This window comes from Podarcis liolepis, assembly GCF_965112155.1.
Source record: "Podarcis liolepis genome assembly, chromosome: 3".
Classification (NCBI taxonomy): Eukaryota; Metazoa; Chordata; class Lepidosauria; order Squamata; family Lacertidae; genus Podarcis; species Podarcis liolepis.
This window is the reverse complement of record NC_139557.1, coordinates 122623280-122641434: the sequence shown is the minus strand read 5'-3', so window position 1 is coordinate 122641434 and position 18155 is coordinate 122623280. Positions and strand designations below refer to the sequence as shown.

The window sequence follows — 18155 nt, the reverse complement described above, 5'->3', positions numbered from 1 at the left end:
TGAACCGCATCCATGACGCTGGTGAGGTGGGGTGGGTCTTGTCATCTGGGCAGCCCATGAACCTCCATGCACACTGCCTAGACTTGCACGTGTCACTACTGTTATTTAATGTTACTTGATGCCCAACCTGTTAGGACACAGGTGGAGCTGTGGGTTAAATCACAGAACCTAGGGCTTTCTGATTAGAAGGTTACCAGAAGGTTATCAGAGCGGGTTACCGGTACTTCTGGTTTCGGCGCTTGCGCTTGCACAGAAGCGCTAAATCACGCTTTGCGCACGTGCAGGAGCGCCAAATCGTGACCTGCGCGTGCGCAGGCGTGGCGCTGCGGGTTGCGAACATGCTTCCCGCACGGATCACATTCGCGACCCAAGCATCCACTGTACTGCAGTCACACAATCAATCAGTAGCTGAACTGGGTTCCACACAGTCACAGCCACAAAACAAAAAAGAGCCGCCAAAACAAAAATGCAAAATAAATAGCAAAAACATGTTCAGTTTCTGTTAATTGGTTCTCGTGGGAAACTTGCAGATTCTAGCTTCACCAATTAACTCAAGCTGGTGTCAATTTACTCTTGGCAGAAAGCCCAGGTCTGCTTGACCTAGAAACTACTCACTCTGATTGGTTAACGAGCAGCACTCAACTCTGTTATCAAGGGATTGTTAGCTCAGTTTGGTGTGAGGTGTGTTAGGAGTTAGAAGTGCCGTGTATGGTTTTGAGAGAGAGAAAGAGAGGATTTATTTTGCTTTTATTTGTATGCAGAAACTCTGCTGGTTTTATTTTCCTTTTTAATAAATCCTGTAAATAGTTATTCTGAGTCTAGCTGACTAGTCATTACTGCCGCAACTAGCTTCTTCGCTGTGCAGGAAAACTCTGCTACGTTTGGGCTAAAGCCAGTAGGGCTATGCCTGACACTTCAAAGTTCCATGAGGTTATGGGCATTGTGCTGCCAGCCTGAGTTGCGGTGGTGTCAGCATCAACGGCGTTGGTTCCCGTAGTTCCAGAAGTTGTTGTTCTCTGGCTGGTTCCTGACCGTGGTGAGCTGGTGACGCAGCGGACACAAGGACAACAGCTGCAGCGTGTGAGTGCTGGGTGCTGTGGTTCCTGTTTTCTCTCTCGGTGGTCGTGAGTAGCTGGTTCCGGGTTCCAGGGACATCGCTCTCAAGATGGCCTCACAACCAGTTCAGATGGCTTTTGAGCGTCTGAATGACTCCAATTACTTGCTGTGGTCGGAACGCATGCAGGCAGTGCTGCAGAGGGATCGTCTCTGGCAAGTGGTGAGTAAGTTTCCTACGAAGCCTGATGATGAAGACCTCGATAAAGACCAAAGAGCAAGGGCCACAATTGTCTTGGGGCTGGAAGATTCCCAGTTGCCGTATGTGAGGGGAATCAAGACAGCTAGAGGTGTGTGGCAAGCACTTAAAGAACTCCATGTGCGTGAGACAGCGGTTTCCAAGCTGTTCATTCGCAAGGCATTGTACAAGGCAATGTTACAGCCTGGGGTTACAATGCAGGAACACCTACACAGTTTACAGTTAAAGTTTGCTGCGCTACAGGAAAGAGACTGTGCGTTAGACCAGCAGGAGAAGGTGGCTATTATTTTGAGTTCTCTCCCGGAAAGCTGGGATAATTTAGTTTTGTCTCTAGAAGGCATACCGGAGCGTGATTTATCAGTCAGTTACGTTACTGGGCGTTTGATTGAAGAATGGCAGAAGAGGCAAGAAAGGTCGGTGGCTGCAGAGGCTTCTACAGGTGGGCGGTTTGGAAGGAGTTCTCATGCGGTGCCAGAGGTGAAGCAGAAGCAGCGTACCGGTGAGGAGTCAGCGTTTGCTGTTAGGCGTTGTTTCCGATGTGGGTCTTCAGCGCATCTAAAACGACAATGTCCAGAGTTGGTCAAGTCTCAGTTGCCGGTGCAGGAGCAGAGACGAGATCAGCAGCAGCAGCAGCGTAAAAAGAAATTCTTCAAACAAAAACAGTCGGCTCAGCTGGTGACCGGCGAGGTCAAGAGTGCTGATGAGAAACAAGCGGTCTGGGTGGTCGATTCGGGAGCATCTCGCCACATCGTGAATTCAGATGAATTGTTTGTTTCCAAGAACTCAGCACAGCGCAGCCAGGTGGCTCTAGCAGACGGAAGTACTTCCGAAGTGATTTCGGGGGGTGCAGTTTTTGTTCCTTGTCTTCGTGAATGCCTGCAAAATGTACTTTGTGTGCCGTCATTAAGGAGCAATCTGATGTCTGTAGATTGTTTGCTAAAAGCTGGGTTTAAAGTGTATTTTGAAGGAGACAGTTGCATTATTAAGAAGGCTGGTGAGATTTTAGGCACTGCTAAGTCAGAGGGAGGCTTGTTTTGGCTTAAAGCAGGATCTCAAGTTGCAGCAGTAGTCAGTAAATCTCAGCCTGCAGTGAATAACAAAGCTATACATGACAACTGTGTGCACTTATTGCATAGGAAAATGGGGCATGCCTGCTGGAAAAGTGTGCTGAAAATGTCTGAATTGGCTGATGGGGGTAATTTAAAGAGTTGTAACAAGTACCTTGATTGTAATGTTTGTAAAAAGGTTAAAACCCACAGAGTCTCTTACCCCAGAAGTGACAGAGTTAGTGAGTCACCACTACAGCTGGTTCACATGGACGTAATTGGTCCATTTGCTGTAAGCAGGGGTGGATCGCGTTTTTCACTAACAATTGTGGATGACGCCACGCGTTACTCCTGGGTTTTTCCCATGAAGAATAAGGGTGACGTGTTCACTAAGTTTAAAGGCTGGGTGGCATCTGTGGAAAGATTTCTGTCCATTAAACTCAAAAGGATTCAGACGGACAGAGGTGGCGAATTTATGTCAAATGCCTTTAAAGATTGGTTACAAAAGCGTGGCATTGGGCATAGGAAAACGAACGTTTTTTCCCCAGAGGAGAATGGCGTTGCAGAGCGAAAAAACAGATCTTTACAAAATATGATGTTTGCCATGCTTGATGATGCTGATTTGCCCATGTCTTATTGGGGGGAGAGCATGCTCACCGCGTGTTATCTCCAAAATAGGCTCTTTCATCAAACAATAGGTACAACTCCGTACTTTAAATTGTTTCAGAAAAAACCTAAAATTGACCATTTGCATGTGTTTGGATCAAAAGCCTGGGTATTAATTCCGAAACAAATGAGAAAGAAGGGAGATCCTAAGACCAAACAGTTAGTGTTTGTGGGATACCAGGAGCTGGGAAAAGGTTTCCGCTTTGCTGAAGGGACAAATGGCATTGTGATCTCCAGGAATGCCAGTTTTTGTGAACATAGTGGCTGGGAGAGACTACATGCCAATACTGAGGTTTGGTTTGAACCTTCCCAGGAGCTCCATGACTCTGAAGGTAAACACAGAGAATCAGAGTCTGAGGGGGAGGAAAGTTCAGATAAGAGCTCTCAAGAAAGTGGAGTTAGCCAGAGACCAGTTGCTAAGCAACAAAAGAGAGGTCGTAGTTCTGAGGAGGAAAGTGGGTCAGAAGAAAAATTTTCTCCCAGAAGATCTAAAAGACAAAACAAAGGAGTGCCTCCAGTGCGTTTTTCTCCAGATACTGCAAATGTGTTTAGTGTGATTGCAGAGCCCAAGAGTTTTCAGGAAGTGTTAAAGTTACCAAAAGAGGAGGCAGAGCGCTGGAAACAGGCAATGGAGGAAGAGATGTCCTCTCTGAATGAGCACAAGGTTTTTACACCAGTAGCAGCGCCTGAGGGGGCAAAGATTGTAGGCTGCAGGTGGGTGTACAAACTTAAACCTCTGGTGACAGGAGAGTACAAATACAAAGCTCGTTTAGTGGCTCAAGGATATTCTCAGAGGCCTGGAAAAGATTATGACGAAACTTTTTCCCCTACTGCTAAGGGGGACAGTGTAAGGCTGATTCTAACGCTTGGAGCAAAGAGAAAACTCCTGTTAAACCATTTTGATATCCAGACTGCATATTTACATGCATCAATATCAGAAGACCTGTATCTAGCCGAACCGCCTGGTTATGAGACAGGTTCCAATAGAGTGTTGAAATTAAACAAAGCTCTATATGGTCTCAAACAGGCTGCAAGATCTTGGAACAAATGTTTCCATGAGGCCTTAGTGTCATTTGGTTTCAAGCAGAGTACAGCTGACAATTGTGTTTATGTACGTGGTACAGGCAGTGATCAAGAGTTTTGTCTGATTTATGTAGATGATGTATTGTATGCCTGCAAAACAGATAAACAAACTAAAAGGTTTGCCAAGCAATTGTCCAGTAAGTTCAAAGTGAAAGACTTAGGCCCGGTTAGGACATATCTAGGGTTGGAAGTGTGCTGGGCCCAAGATGGCAGCTGCCTAATTAGTCAGCAGAACAAAGTTAAACAACTACTGACTACATACAGGATGCAGGATTGCAAAGGGGCAGCGGTGCCTATGGATCCAGGTTTCATAAAAACACTTCATATAGATGAGGGTCCTGAATTTGAACATCCTGATGTATATCACTCTGTAATTGGAAGTTTATTGTATTTAGCACAGTGGTCCAGACCTGATATTAGCTATGCAGTAGGCATATTAAGTAGATTGGTCTCAAAACCCACACTAAATGCCTGGAAAGGGGTAAAACAAGTTCTGAGATATCTCAAACAGACAATTGGCTATATGTTACAATTAAATTCTTCAGAGGATGAAATGTTGAGTTGCTACTGTGATAGTGACTGGGGAAATTTGCCAGATAGAAAATCTGTCACAGGACTAGTCATAATGGTCGGTGGAGCTTTAATCAGCTGGCGGTCACGCAAGCAAGACGTTGTAAGTGTGTCATCAACAGAATCAGAGTACGCCGCATTGAGTGAATTGTGCAACGAGGTGATTTATTTCAAGCATTTGTTAACAGATTTAAATGTAAATTGTGGAGAACCAGTACAAGTTTACATTGATAATCAAGCTTGTATAACCTTAAGTAAAACAGAGGGTTTCAAATCGCGTTCCAAACATATCTCTGTAAAATACCAAAATGTACGTTGCTGTGTACAAGACAATGTAATCACCTGTACTTATGTGTCAAGTGAAGAAAATGTAGCAGATGTATTAACTAAACCATTGGCAAAGATAAAGAACAAGCAAATGTGCAAGGGTTTAGGTTTGCTGGAAAAATAATCTCCTACATAGGTGTATTTGGAGTTAATTGTTCAGCAGAATCTGTGAGGGGGTGTTCAGTTTCTGTTAATTGGTTCTCGTGGGAAACTTGCAGATTCTAGCTTCACCAATTAACTCAAGCTGGTGTCAATTTACTCTTGGCAGAAAGCCCAGGTCTGCTTGACCTAGAAACTACTCACTCTGATTGGTTAACGAGCAGCACTCAACTCTGTTATCAAGGGATTGTTAGCTCAGTTTGGTGTGAGGTGTGTTAGGAGTTAGAAGTGCCGTGTATGGTTTTGAGAGAGAGAAAGAGAGGATTTATTTTGCTTTTATTTGTATGCAGAAACTCTGCTGGTTTTATTTTCCTTTTTAATAAATCCTGTAAATAGTTATTCTGAGTCTAGCTGACTAGTCATTACTGCCGCAACTAGCTTCTTCGCTGTGCAGGAAAACTCTGCTACGTTTGGGCTAAAGCCAGTAGGGCTATGCCTGACACTTCAAAGTTCCATGAAAACAGACAGACCTCAGTGTAACACTCAAAATGGAAGTGTGGCACTCAAATCGGAAGTGTGGCACTCAAATTGGAAGTGTAACACTCAAAATGGAAGTGTGGCACTCAAATCAAAAGTGTGGCACTCAAATTGGAAGTGTAACACTCAAAATGGAGCATGTTCAGCTTCCGGGGGGGAAATTGCAAACTGGAACACTTATTTGCAGGTTTGCAGTGTTTGGGTTCAAAGTTGTTTGAGTACCAAGGTGTTTGAGGACCAAGGTACCACTGTACTGGATTTTAGGGTATGGCCCCTAACAGGTTGGGCATTAAAGGTAAAGGTAAAGGGACCACTGACCATTAGGTCCAGTTGTGACTGACTCTGGGGTTGCAGCGTTCATCTTGCTTTATTGGCCAAGGGAGCCGGCGTACAGCTTACGGGTCATGTGGCCAGCAGGACTAAACCGCTTCTGGCGAACCAGAGTAGCAGCGCACAGAAATGCCGTTTACCTTCCCACCAGAGTGGTACCTATTTATCTACTTGCACTTGTGTGTTTTCGAACTGCTAGGTTGGCAGGAGCAGGGACCGAGCAACGGGAGCTCACCCCGTCGCGGGGATTCGAACCGCCGACCTTCTGATCAGCAAGTCCTAGGCTCTGTGGTTTAACCCACAGCGCCACCCGCGTCCCATGAAATTGCATTAGGATGAGTCAAACCATTGGCCAAGGGTTTTCTACTGTTGGGGCCCTCTGAGGTGCCAGGAACAGAAGGGGTGTTTCCTATCTGTAATCCTGGGGAGTCCTTTTAGGTTGGGACTAAATCTGAGTCCTGCTGCACACAAGCCGTGTCTTCTGCTGCTGAGCAACAGCCTCAATTCCTATGTTGCAAGGGGTTGGACTAGATGGCCCTCAGGTGTCCCTTCAAATTTTAAAATTCTGTGATCTGATCCAACCAAGACTTTAAGGTCCCCGCGTTCCTCTAACTAGGCAAGACAGGATTGCCATTCACATCAACAGTTGCCTCTCCTCAGCTTTCTGTTCTGCACTGAGAACGATCACACGCCTGCACAAATAAACAGTGAGAGACAAAATAAAAAAATTCCTTCCAGTAGCACCTTAAAGACCGACTAAGTTAGTTCTTGGTATGAGCTTTCGTGTGCATGCACACTTCTTCAGATACACTGAAACAGAAGTTGCCAGATCCTTCTATATAGTGAGAAGATGGGGAGGGGTATTACTCAGAAGGGTTGTGGGAATGGGTGATTGGCAGATAGCTGAGATGAGCCTGTTGACGACTCTTAACGACTGCAATAGGTCTTACAGGAAAACAGAGAAACCAGTAGGAGAACACTTCAATCTCCCAGGACATTCTATACAAGATCTCAAAGTAGCTGTTTTACTACAAAGGAATTTCAGAAATAGACTGGAAAGAGAAGCTGCTGAATTGCAACTCATTACCAAACTTAAAACTATGGAGAGACCTGGTCTGAACAAAGACATTGGATTCTTATCTCATTATACATGACTAAGCCATTTCTCACCTTCTCACCCCTTGCCTTTTCCTGTAAGACCTATTACAGTCGTTAAGAGTCGTCAACAGGCTCATCTCAGCTATCTGCCAATCTCCCATTCCCGCCACCCTTCTGAGTAATACCCCTCCCCACCTTCTCACTATATAGAAGGATCTGGCAACTTCTGTTTCAGTGTATCTGAAGAAGTGTGCATGCACACGAAAGCTCATACCAAGAACTAACTTAGTTGGTCTTTAAGGTGCTACTGGAAGGAATTTTTTTATTTTGACTATGGCAGACCAACACGGCTACCTATCTGTAACTGAAACAGCGAGAGACGGGCAGAGAAAGAAGCTCCAGGGCAGGGTAAACATCGTGCGTGAACAGTAAACGCCCAAAGCTGTCCCTGTCACTCCAGTTTTCCATACGTATACAGAGCTTCATACTACTGACCTACATACCTCACCAGGATGGGGAGATGAGTTTGGAGGCTGTGACAGACTCACCGCCTGAACCTCCCTGTGGGCTCTGGGAAGCTTGCCATGAAAGGCAAGGGGGTGGGTCAGAGTTTACTCGGTTCTTCTTCTTTTTTAATTTAATTTTTATTCAGTTTTCTTTTTCATTCATTGCATACATCTCATATCCAGCCGCGCAGACAGGGTAGTGACATGTGCCTCCAGGTCTCGGTTCCTCTCGACCAGACTTCGCACCATGGCTTCTTGCTCTGTCTCTCCAGCTGGCCCTGTTTGGCTCATCGTGCTGCCTCTCCGGGGCTGCGCACAAGCAACGTCAGAGACTGACGGATTGCTGTAATGGTTCTAGGGGTTGCTTGTGCGTAAGCCGGTGCTTATCTCCCCGGCTGGGTGCAAACACCTGGCTGGGTTGCCTAAGTGGGCCGGCTGGATAGACAGAGCATGAAGCCATGGTGCGAGGTCTGGTCAAGAGGAACCGAGACCTGGAGGCACATGTCGCTACCCTTTCTGCGCGGCTGGAGGAGAGGCGGGCTCAGGATGCACAGGTCAGAGCCACCCCGATAGGAAGGAAGGTCCCGGGGCTGGTAAACAAGTTTGGTGGAAAGCCCCAAGACTACAATGCCTTCCGAACGGAAATTCAATACGCTTTGGAATTGCAGAAAAATGACTTTGCTGATGACGGGGAGAAGGTGGCTTACATTGTTGGACATCTGCAGGATGGGGCGCGCGAATGGATCAGGCCCTTAATGGCAACGGGGAATCATACACAAATTTTTTATTAACAACATATAGATAGATAAATTAAGGTTCTTTACAATTTTATAACATGCAGAGAATCATATGTATTGAAAAACCAGAGAGAGGAGCTGAGGGAAATCGGGGTGGGTTCTTTCTTGGGAGGGGGGAGGGGAAAATGGGGGGGGGGCTAAGGATGATTTGTCATTTGATAAAATGTTATGTTGAAATTTTTAATAAAAACTTTATAAAATAAATAAATAAAAATAACATCCTTGGTAAAACATGCATTTCTTTTAATGATCTCTCCTGGTTTTTACTTTAGCCTCTGAGGTTGCGGGCCACTGCAATGTGGCCCCTGGAAGGTTCTCTACAACAGTATGTGGCCCTTGGACTGAAAAAAGTTCCTTACCTGGGTTGGAAAATAAGAGTGCCAGGTATTATAGGTGAGGATATCAATAGACAAGATGTTAAATTGTTTTTATATGCAACAACAGCGGCAAGAGTATTGTTAGCCCAAAAATGGAAGCAAGAAGAAATTCCGACGAAAGAAGAATGGCAGACAAAATTAATGGACTACGCAGAATTGGATAAAATGACAGGAAGGATTTGAAACCTGCAGGACCAGAGATTTACAGAAGATTGGAAGAAATATATGGACTATTTGAAGAGCAGCTGTAATCAACAGACTATGTTAGTAGGACTACAAGAAGTTTTGTAAGAAGAAATATATGAAACATTGTAAAATAGGAAAAGAAGAGAGATATTAGTTATGAGATTTAAATGTAATAGTGAAAGTAAGAAATGTATACTAAGTGATTAGATTGGAAAATTTTCAGATGTGATTGATGGAAGTAAAAAAACCCCGTATAAGATGTAAAATTATGTTTAATTACTGTTAAAAATGATATGTTAAAACGAATAAAAATTTATATATATATTTTTTAAAGGAAAATAAGAGTGCCCTCTGCAGTTGCAGAAGGTAGCCAGACTTGCATTAACCACACCCCCATGGCTTATCCCACACACCGTATTTTTCGCTCTATAAGACGCACCAGACCACAAGACGCACCCAGTTTTTGGAGGAGGAAAACAAGAAAATAAATATTCTGAATCTCAGAAGCCAGAACAGCAAGAGGGATCGCTGCGCAGTGAAAGCAGCGATCCCTCTTGCTGTTCTGGCTTCTGTGATAGCTGCACAGCCTGCATTCGCTCCATAAGACGCACACACATTTCCCTTAGCAAAAAGTGAGTCTTATAGAGCAAAAAATACAGCAATTCACTTCCCTGGGCATCATTTAACTGTCATCCCAAAAGCAGATTGTTCCAAATAATATAGGCAAGCGAGCCTACCTTGTGTGCAAAGGCAGATGGCAAAACAGAAATTGACCCATGGCACATTTAAAGAGCGGTGTGATAAGAGCCCGAGTGAATAAGTTGTACTCAAGAGCCAAATAACCGTTGGTTAGCAAAGATAGACAAAATACAGAGTGATCTTGATAATAAGAGGAGGCCACATAGAAGTATGCAAGGACAAACTTAGGAGCAAGGACAGAAACCAAGGAAATAAATGTGGATAACCATTTATGTTTTGCCCCTGATCTTGCTGGAGGTTGCTTGAGTTCTGTAGATTTCTTTTGCAGGACAATGAAATGAATATTGGTTTTCATAAAATCATAGAATTGTAGAGTTGGAAGCGACCCAAGAGTCATCTAGTCCAACTATAATGTATATATATATATATATATATGTAACTGTGCGGCATAAAGTAATGGATAGATAAAGTACAGTGAGATTAATTGGAAGTCAATTTTAAATTTCTTCTCTATAAGTTTTATAATTGTGTTCAGTATCAGGAGTATATATGATGATAATTATATTAATCTTCTTGCATCTTATAGTGTGGTGGTTTGTTTGATTTTCCTGTTATTTGTTGGTTTGTTTGTATGTTTGTTTACTTGTATGTACGTCTGTTTTCTCATAAATGTATTTATTTTAAATTAATAAAGATACTACTACTACTAATAATAATAATAATAATACGCCACTGATGTTTAGTTGGAATCTCCTTTCTTATAACTTGAAGCATCTTTGGCTAAGCAGATGTTGCTTCTTTGATGCATGTAGTCAAAGAGTGAGAGAGATGGCTGCCCCTGCCCTGTGCTTTTGTCGTTACCTGCACAGGTGAGGCCACGCCCACCTCTAGTCCCATACAGAGAAAGTCTGTCCCAGCCCAGAAGGAAACAGGAAGTTTACCTGCTGGCTGGACAAACATTCCTCCCCATGTGTAAACATGTACACTCTAGGAATGTTGTACTTGACTGCTCTTGTGTTTCACATCCCACGTTATTTTGGCGATCCCAGGGTGCTTTTGCCTTTGACAAACTGAACCATGCAAGGTATCTGCTGGCATCCAACTGCACAAATGGACCACCTTGCAGAGGAACATCCTGGTGGGTGCGAATCATTCAAGAATCACCGCTCTTCTGTTCAGATTTATGGGGGACATGGACTGTGCCACTTCAGCCAGCTACTAGAGGCTCGCACGATGGGGCATCCTTCCATATGAAACAGTTCCTCACACACAGAAAACTAGCCTATCAGGGAGACGGTGAGGCTAGTCCCATTGTCCCTGAGAAGCTAGCTTTCTAACTGCAGGGATGTGTCGGTATCATCATAATCATTTTGAAAGGAGTTGCATTCAGTCACACCAACGCCCTTGTACCACTTGCAGCCTGATGCATTGAGAATGAGGCTTTGGTTTTTGGATTCAGGAAGGTGCCTTCTCATGTAAGTACGCACATTCTCTCATTCGCAGGATCTACCCTTCAGGGCCACGTGATGGCAGCACATGCACAAGAACCCATGGGTGTGTGGGTGTTCTCTGTGCTGTTATTTTTAACTCTGAAATCTTTCCAAGTCCCCCATCACGTCCCTCAGAATTCACCTGCCTCCTTCCACAGGCATCACTTGGAACAGTGGCTTGTTTGAAAGACGGACGGGAACCCTGTTAAAAGTAAGTTCATGCTTTTAAGTGACGGGAAATGAGAATAAGTGCTTCCCTACCCCAGTGCTCTAGGGTTGCTGGGTAGCATTCTTCAATATTTCCTAGTTTTGCCTTTTTCGAGGAGGAAGTGGTGATGTGCGGAGCTTTGCTCAGAGGTTTCTCGAGGTCTTGGAGGGGGAAAAGGAAAAATGCTGCAAATTGACTTTTTTGTTCCATTGGGTCCCAGAGGCTGGTTGTCACCAGAGGGCTGTGATGTGGGGGAAGAGAAGCTGCTGTTTGCAGTCTCTGCGTTTCCCAGCTTTGCCTGTTACCTGCTCTGAAGAAGAGGCTGGATTCAGCAGAACTCCCCTTGCTCCATGTGGCTTGGTTCGCTTACACGAGTTCTCTAAAAGCCAAGCTGCAGGGGGGATTTTTGCAATGCCAATGCTCCCTTTTAGAGCGAGTTACGGATCCAGCATAACATGGCAAAACCTACAGGGAACAGGCTCTGTTATTCCTCCAAAGCTCTTTGGAGAAAACGCAGCACCTCAACCCCTTCTGGCCAGCTGGGAACATCTAACTTGCAAGGCAGAGAGCCTCATCTCCCACTCTAGGCTTGCAAGAAAAATTCCTGCTGTCAAGGTGGCGTCCTCTGGATTTGAGCATGGCGCCCAGAGCTGGTCTAGGTGTGAAGCTGGCAACTGAGGGGTAGTGGCGGCAGGGAGATAAAGACTGTTCATTTCTAGCACTTTCAAGACACAGAACCCACCAGTTTCTTGTTGGTTGAAGCCTGGAGCCCAACACATAGGAATATAGGAAGTGAGAGCCCCTGATCCATCTAGCTCAGTGACTTTCAGGGGTTTCAGGCAGAGGTTTGAACCCGGGACCTTTTGCATGCAAAAAAGATCCTCCACCATTGAACTATTGCCTTTTCTCAAAAGCCGTGCAGCTAAAACCACAAGGAGTCTGGTGGCTTTGAGCCTACTTTTCTGCAAAGAAGAAAACCCAAACAAACTGGCCCAGGCACCTCGCTCTTCTCCCCCGAGTCAACATTCTAAACCTTCATGTTTTTCAAAAAAAAGAAGAGCAGGTTTCCATCAGCATCTGATTCATTTTGAAAACCATTAAAGCATTCTTTTTTCCCTCTGCAACTAAGCTCCTAGTTGGCCGCTGTGAAAAGAGAGTGGCAAGCTAGATGGTACAGTATAAGTGTTCTTGTGTTTTTATATTGCAAAGCGCCCTGTGATCCTCGGATGAGGGGCAGTATAGAAATTTAATAAATACAATATAAATAAAATAAATAATGGGCCACTGGTCTGGTCCAGCAGCCAGGCTTTCCTTCTGTTCCAGATCTGCTACTCAATCCTGAGAACAGGGCACACTTATTTTGCAAGTAAGAATACCTTCTCCACCCATTGTCAGGGTTGGAAGATGTTAGCTCAGAATGAAACTCCATTCCTTTTTTTAAAACTGCTAGGGTTTGGTTTTGGTTTTGCCATGCTTAAGCTTTAAATTTGGGTCACTGCTAGGAGATCTGTTCAAAGGTATTATCCTATTGCCATTAGAATGTGCAAACATCAGTATTATGCAGAATTCTTTATCTGGTAGCTGGCAGACTCTTGTGTGACCCAAAAGCTTGTACGCTGCTGCACCCACAGAAGCTGCTTCCACGAAAGAGAACCCATCGCAGGCCACATCTCCCTTCTTTTCTGGGACAGGCAGACCCAAGATTTTTGTTTTGTCTGCTTGCCGTTATGACGGAAGTAGTCCCCACTTGTAGAATATTCATGCCCTGGTTTCACACACACACACACACACACTCCTCCTCCTCTGAGCTCTTTAAGGAAGTGGGCAGACAGAAATAGGGGAGTGGTTAGATGTACGAAAAAGAAAAAAGAAAAAGAAAGAAAGAAAAAAGTGAGGGGGAGAGAAGGAAAAACACACCGCCAGACCGAATCATCCCTCCCACTCAGCTCAAGCAATTTGCCTAGGCAGCCAGCTCAAAAGTTCTGTTCACCTGCTCTGGTTCGTAGGAGGAAAATCTCCCTGGAAGGCAGAGAGAGAGAGAGAGAGAGAGCCAACTGCAAAAAGATCAGCCCGGATCTACCTCAGGTGAGTCTCCCCGACCTTTTTCGAACAAGAGAGCTGTTGCGAAAAGAAAGGGTGGGGGGAGAAGCCTTCGCCTTGCTTGCCAAGGCAGGTTCCCTGCATGCTTGGAGGAATATTACAGCTTTGGCAGTCGGCTGGGAAAGGTCTGACACACTCGCACATAGCTTCAGGGCAGGCGCAACCAGGAAGTAGGAGAGGGGAAGGAGGGTGCGCTTAGTGGATGGGGCCTACAGGGACAACCAGGCAGCTGCTGCGGCCCTGACCTCTTGCCCTCCGGTGCCCAGGAGAAGCGGGACCCTCGCGTGAGAGGCAGCAGTGCTTTGGGACCTTCCAGACAGCCCTGGCTTCGAAGGTGGGCAGAAAGGTAGGAGGCAAAACGGCCAGGGGTGGTGGCAAGGGTTGCTTCCAGCTGTCTATCCACCCCCAGATGTGCTAGTGCCCAGATGTGCCATGCTCCCCTTCTTCAGGCCCAGCCTGGCTGCTGAGAGACACAGGCAGCGTGGGTATCCGAAGGGCGAGGTGGCCGGCTAGGCGAGGAACAGTGGTTGCTGCCATGGGGCACATATTTCAAGGCTTCCTCCCTCCCAAGTCTCCTGTCTCGTGGGCTGCTGCATGTTCTGGCTTGCCAACCAGGCTTCAACCCTGAAAACCAAGCGCTGCCGGCTTTTAGGAACGATGTTGGGAGATGTCGCAGGTTGCGCCTTCGATCGAGCGCTCTCAAGAGCTGTGCGGGTATTTGCGCGAAAGTTGCGATGTCTTGGCACCTTTGTTTTCATCACATGGCTTCAGCCCAGGTGCGCTTCTAGGAAAGCACAGACAATGTACGTGTGTGTGTGTGGTGTTGGGTTACAATTCTCTCATGTGGAAAGGATCTTAAATTGTATCACTAGAATGAAGAATGCAAAAAACCAGCTCCTTAGTTAAACCACAGGCTCACTAAGGAGGATGGCTCTTGCGACAGATCTGGTTGTTTTCAGCAGTATCTGTGTTTCTTTAAAGCTGGTTGTTGTTGCTTTTTGAGCTGGTAGAAATTTAGTCTTGATTTAATTTCTTTAAACAGAGCAATTGCAGAATCTCCTAGCCAGAAACAGAGAGGCACTGGTGACAGATTTGTGGCTGATGTCTTTGTTTCCCCAGGGTGGCATGGGGTTTTCCAAGGTTTGGCCGATTGTACTACCCTAAGGAGAAGGGGGGGAGTGTGCTGGGCCTCGCTGGATCAGGCCCCAAACTGCACTGGACCTCCCTGGATCAGGCCCCGCTTTCTCATATTGGAATGAAACTTTTAGAAGAAGAAAAGAGTCTTGTGGCACTTAAAGATAATGAAAATTACAGCTGCGTAGATAAACATATGCAACGGATCCATCATTTAACAGAAGTACCCAGACTCCCCCAATGTAATTATAACTCTCTTGATTCCAGGAAAAAACAAAGCTATCAAATACATTGAAAAACAAATCTTAATTTCAATATGCTGTGACACATTTTAGAGACTAAATGAAATTTTCTCGTGGCAACAGCTTTCAAGGGCTAGCCGAGTGAAGTAGGCTCTTTCCTAACCATGAAATTATTAGCTTTTAAGGTGGTGCCACGAGACTCTTGATTGCTTATGCTGTGACAGGCAGATTTTTAAAAATCATTTATTTGAGAAGACTTGTATCTTATTTGTAGGGGGCGGGGCTAAGCAGTGTACAGAAATATAGAATAAAACATTAATATTTTTGTTAAAAAACAGTTAAAGCCAAGTATGTAAAAACATTCAAAAGATGATTAAAATCAACAGTAGCTGAGAAGAGATAGCAGCTTCTACGTCTTTGGATAGGCTTTCCTAAACAGAAACATTTTAACAAAATAATAAAATTCCTTCCAGTAGCACCTTAGAGACCAGCTAAGTTTGTTATTGGTATGAACTTTCGTGTGCATGCATGTATCTGAAGAAGTGTGCATGCACATGAAAGCTCATGCCAATAACAAACTTAGCTGGTCTCTAAGGTGCTACTGGAAGGAATTTTATTATTTTGTTTCAGCTACGGCAGACCAACACGGCTACGTACAGGTACCTGTAACTAGAAATGTTTTAAGCAGGCACTGGAAAGAATACAGTAAAGGCATTTGTAGATGGTGAGTTCCAGAGTTTCGGTAATGCCACACTCACTAAAAGATGAATTTCTTACCAGCATGGATCGAATATTGCATGGCACCTGGAATGGTGCCAGTTCTGCAGGTCGCAAGTGTTGAGTGGGCCTATATGGGTTATGCAATCCTGCAACGAAACTGGCTCCAAGCAGTTAAGGGCTTTATATACTAATAGTAGCACCTTGAACTTTGCCCGGCAGCAACTGGGCAACCGGTGCAGGTCTCTGAGCGCAGGTGTTGTATTCCGACAAGGTCTCCCTCCTGTCGGCGACAGCGCTGCAACTTCTGGATGGAGCGCGAGGGAAGCCCCACGCAGAGTGCATTGCAGCAATCTAATCCTTAAGCGGCACATTTCTCACTGACGTTAATTTATCCTTAATGGCCTGCCTTCTACTTGGTTGCACAGCCATGCGTGCAGAACGGTGGGTTGGGTTTTTTTGTTTGCAGATTTGGGAAACATTATTTGTTGATATAAAAAAATTCCTTCCAGTAGCACCTTAAAGACCAACTAAGTTAGTTCTTGGTATGAGCTTTCGTGTGCATGCACACTTCTTCAGATACACTGAAACAGAAGTTGCCAGACCCTTCTATATAGTGAGAAGGTGGGGAGGGGTATTACTCAGAAGGGTGGTGGGAATGGGAGATTGGCAGATAGCTGAGATGAGCCTGTTGACGACTCTTAACGACTGCAATAGGTCTTACAGGAAAAGGCAAGGGGTGAGAAGGTGAAAAATGGCTTAGTCATGTATAATGAGATAAGAATCCAGTGTCTTTGTTCAGACCAGGTCTCTCCATGGTTTTAAGTTTGGTAATGAGTTGCAATTCAGCAGCTGTTATTTGTTGATGTTTGAGAGGTGGGATAGTAAAAGGGCCGGGGAAAACAGAGGTGGCTCTTGCGCAAGGAGAGCTGGAACTGCATCCTCACACAGCCACACCCCTGGCAGGGAAATGTCAGATTTTGCAGTGGGTGGTGCTGGTACAGAGGGTGACAGCCACTTGAGGCGCATGCCTTGTGTCTTCTGGAATGGCCCTTGTTTTGCTTTTAAACCTGCAGCATCTAGAAACCTGATTCCTTTTACAGTGGAACCTCGGCTTGCGAACGTGATCCGTGCGGGAGGCACGTTCTCAACCCGCAGCATTCGCAAACCGTAGCACCGTGTCTGAGCATGCGTGGCTCGCGATTCGCCAGTTCTGCGCATGCGCGAAGAGCAATTTAGCAGTTCTGCGCATGCACGAGCGCCGAAACCCAGGTGTAACCCATTCTGGTACTTCCGGGTTTGGTGCGGTGCGCAACCGGAAAACGCGTAACCTGAAGCATCTGTAACCCGAGGTACCACTGTACTTTCCCACATATTGGGGGGGGGGGAACGAGGCTGTTATCATTGGGTGGTGTGTGTACGGTTCAGTGGCGTAGTGTGGGGGTGCAGGGGGGCCGCCCGCACCGGGCGCAACATATGGGGGGGGCGCTCGCACTCGCAGCTCTCTGCCCCTACTAAAATCCATGGGTTAGGGGGCGCAAATTACTTGCCTTGCCCCGGGTGCTGACAACCCACGCTACACCACTGGTACGGTTATATGGAGACCAGAAAGCAGGCATTGGGGCAACACTTTCCCAAAGGAGAGAAGAAGAAGAGGAAGAGGAAGAGGAGGAAGAGTTTGGATTTGATATCCCGCTTTATCACTACCCGAAGGAGTCTCAGAGCGGCTAACATTCTCCTTTCCCTTCCTCCCCCACAACAAACACTCTGTGAGGTGAGTGGGGCTGAGAGACTTCAGAGAAGTGTGACTGGCCCAAGGTCACCCAGCAGCTGCATGTGGAGGAGCAGAGACACGAACCCGGTTCCCCAGATTACGAGACTACCGCTCTTAACCACTACACCATGCTGGCAGCGAGCAGGGCACTTCAGGGATAGCCAACAGGGTGCCCCTCAGACATTGCTGGACCATAACTGCCATCATCCCTGCTCATTGGCCAAGCTTGCCATAGCTACACACCATGGTCCTTTGTCCAGGAAGCCTTTTCCTCTGTTCCAAACTCAGGGGATGGGCTAGTTATGTGAAAGGCACTTTACACAGCAAGTGCCCATGGTTTTAGAGCTGAGTCCTGGCTTTGAAAATAATACATTCCCTCCCGGGGACAACAGATGACGAGATGGTTGGACCATGTTCTCAAAGCTACCAGCATGAGTTTGACCCAACTGCGGGAGGCAGTGGAAGACAGGAGTGCCTGGCGTGCTCTGGTCCAGGGGGTCACGAAGAGGCGGACACGACTCAACGACTAAACAACAACCACCACCACCCAAGGCACAGGGAGCATTTGGGAAAACAACCTCCCTTGGTGTGTTGACTTGCTGTCTCTGTTGGAAGTACTGTTCTTGGGGGGACAGGAGGCGGGCAGGTGTGGGGGACTCCCTGGTCCTGAATGGGGTAACTGTGCCTCTGAAGAACCAGCTGCGCAGCCTGGGAGTCATTTTGGACTCCCAGCTGTCCATGGAGGTGCAGGTCAATTCTGTGTCCAGGGCGGCTGTCTGCTTTGCATAAGAATGCAAGAACTTAAATAGAACCTTTTGCTGCTGGATCAAACCACTGGCACATCTAGTCCAGCCGCC

General features: G+C 46.0%; 2 protein-coding genes across 8 annotated transcripts in view; one reads left to right on the top strand and one right to left on the bottom strand.

The window, feature by feature from the left end:
* The window catches only part of FBXO16 (F-box protein 16), an 810609-nt gene that overhangs the window by 414381 nt on the left and 378073 nt on the right, over positions 1 to 18155 (bottom strand). The gene's annotated exons all lie outside the window — the stretch shown is intronic.
* The window catches only part of PTK2B (protein tyrosine kinase 2 beta), a 115154-nt gene continuing 108227 nt past the window's right edge, over positions 11229 to 18155 (top strand). For 4 of the 6 annotated variants that reach the window (XM_083494198.1, XM_083494197.1, XM_083494196.1 and 1 more), the window contains exons 1-2: positions 11306 to 11334; positions 13338 to 13416. The gene's annotated coding sequence lies outside the window, so the exon portion shown is untranslated. Of the gene's footprint in view, positions 11335 to 13337; positions 13417 to 13637; positions 13778 to 18155 lie in introns of those variants that run through there. The other 2 variants (XM_083494194.1, XM_083494195.1) reach the window with 2 other exon arrangements.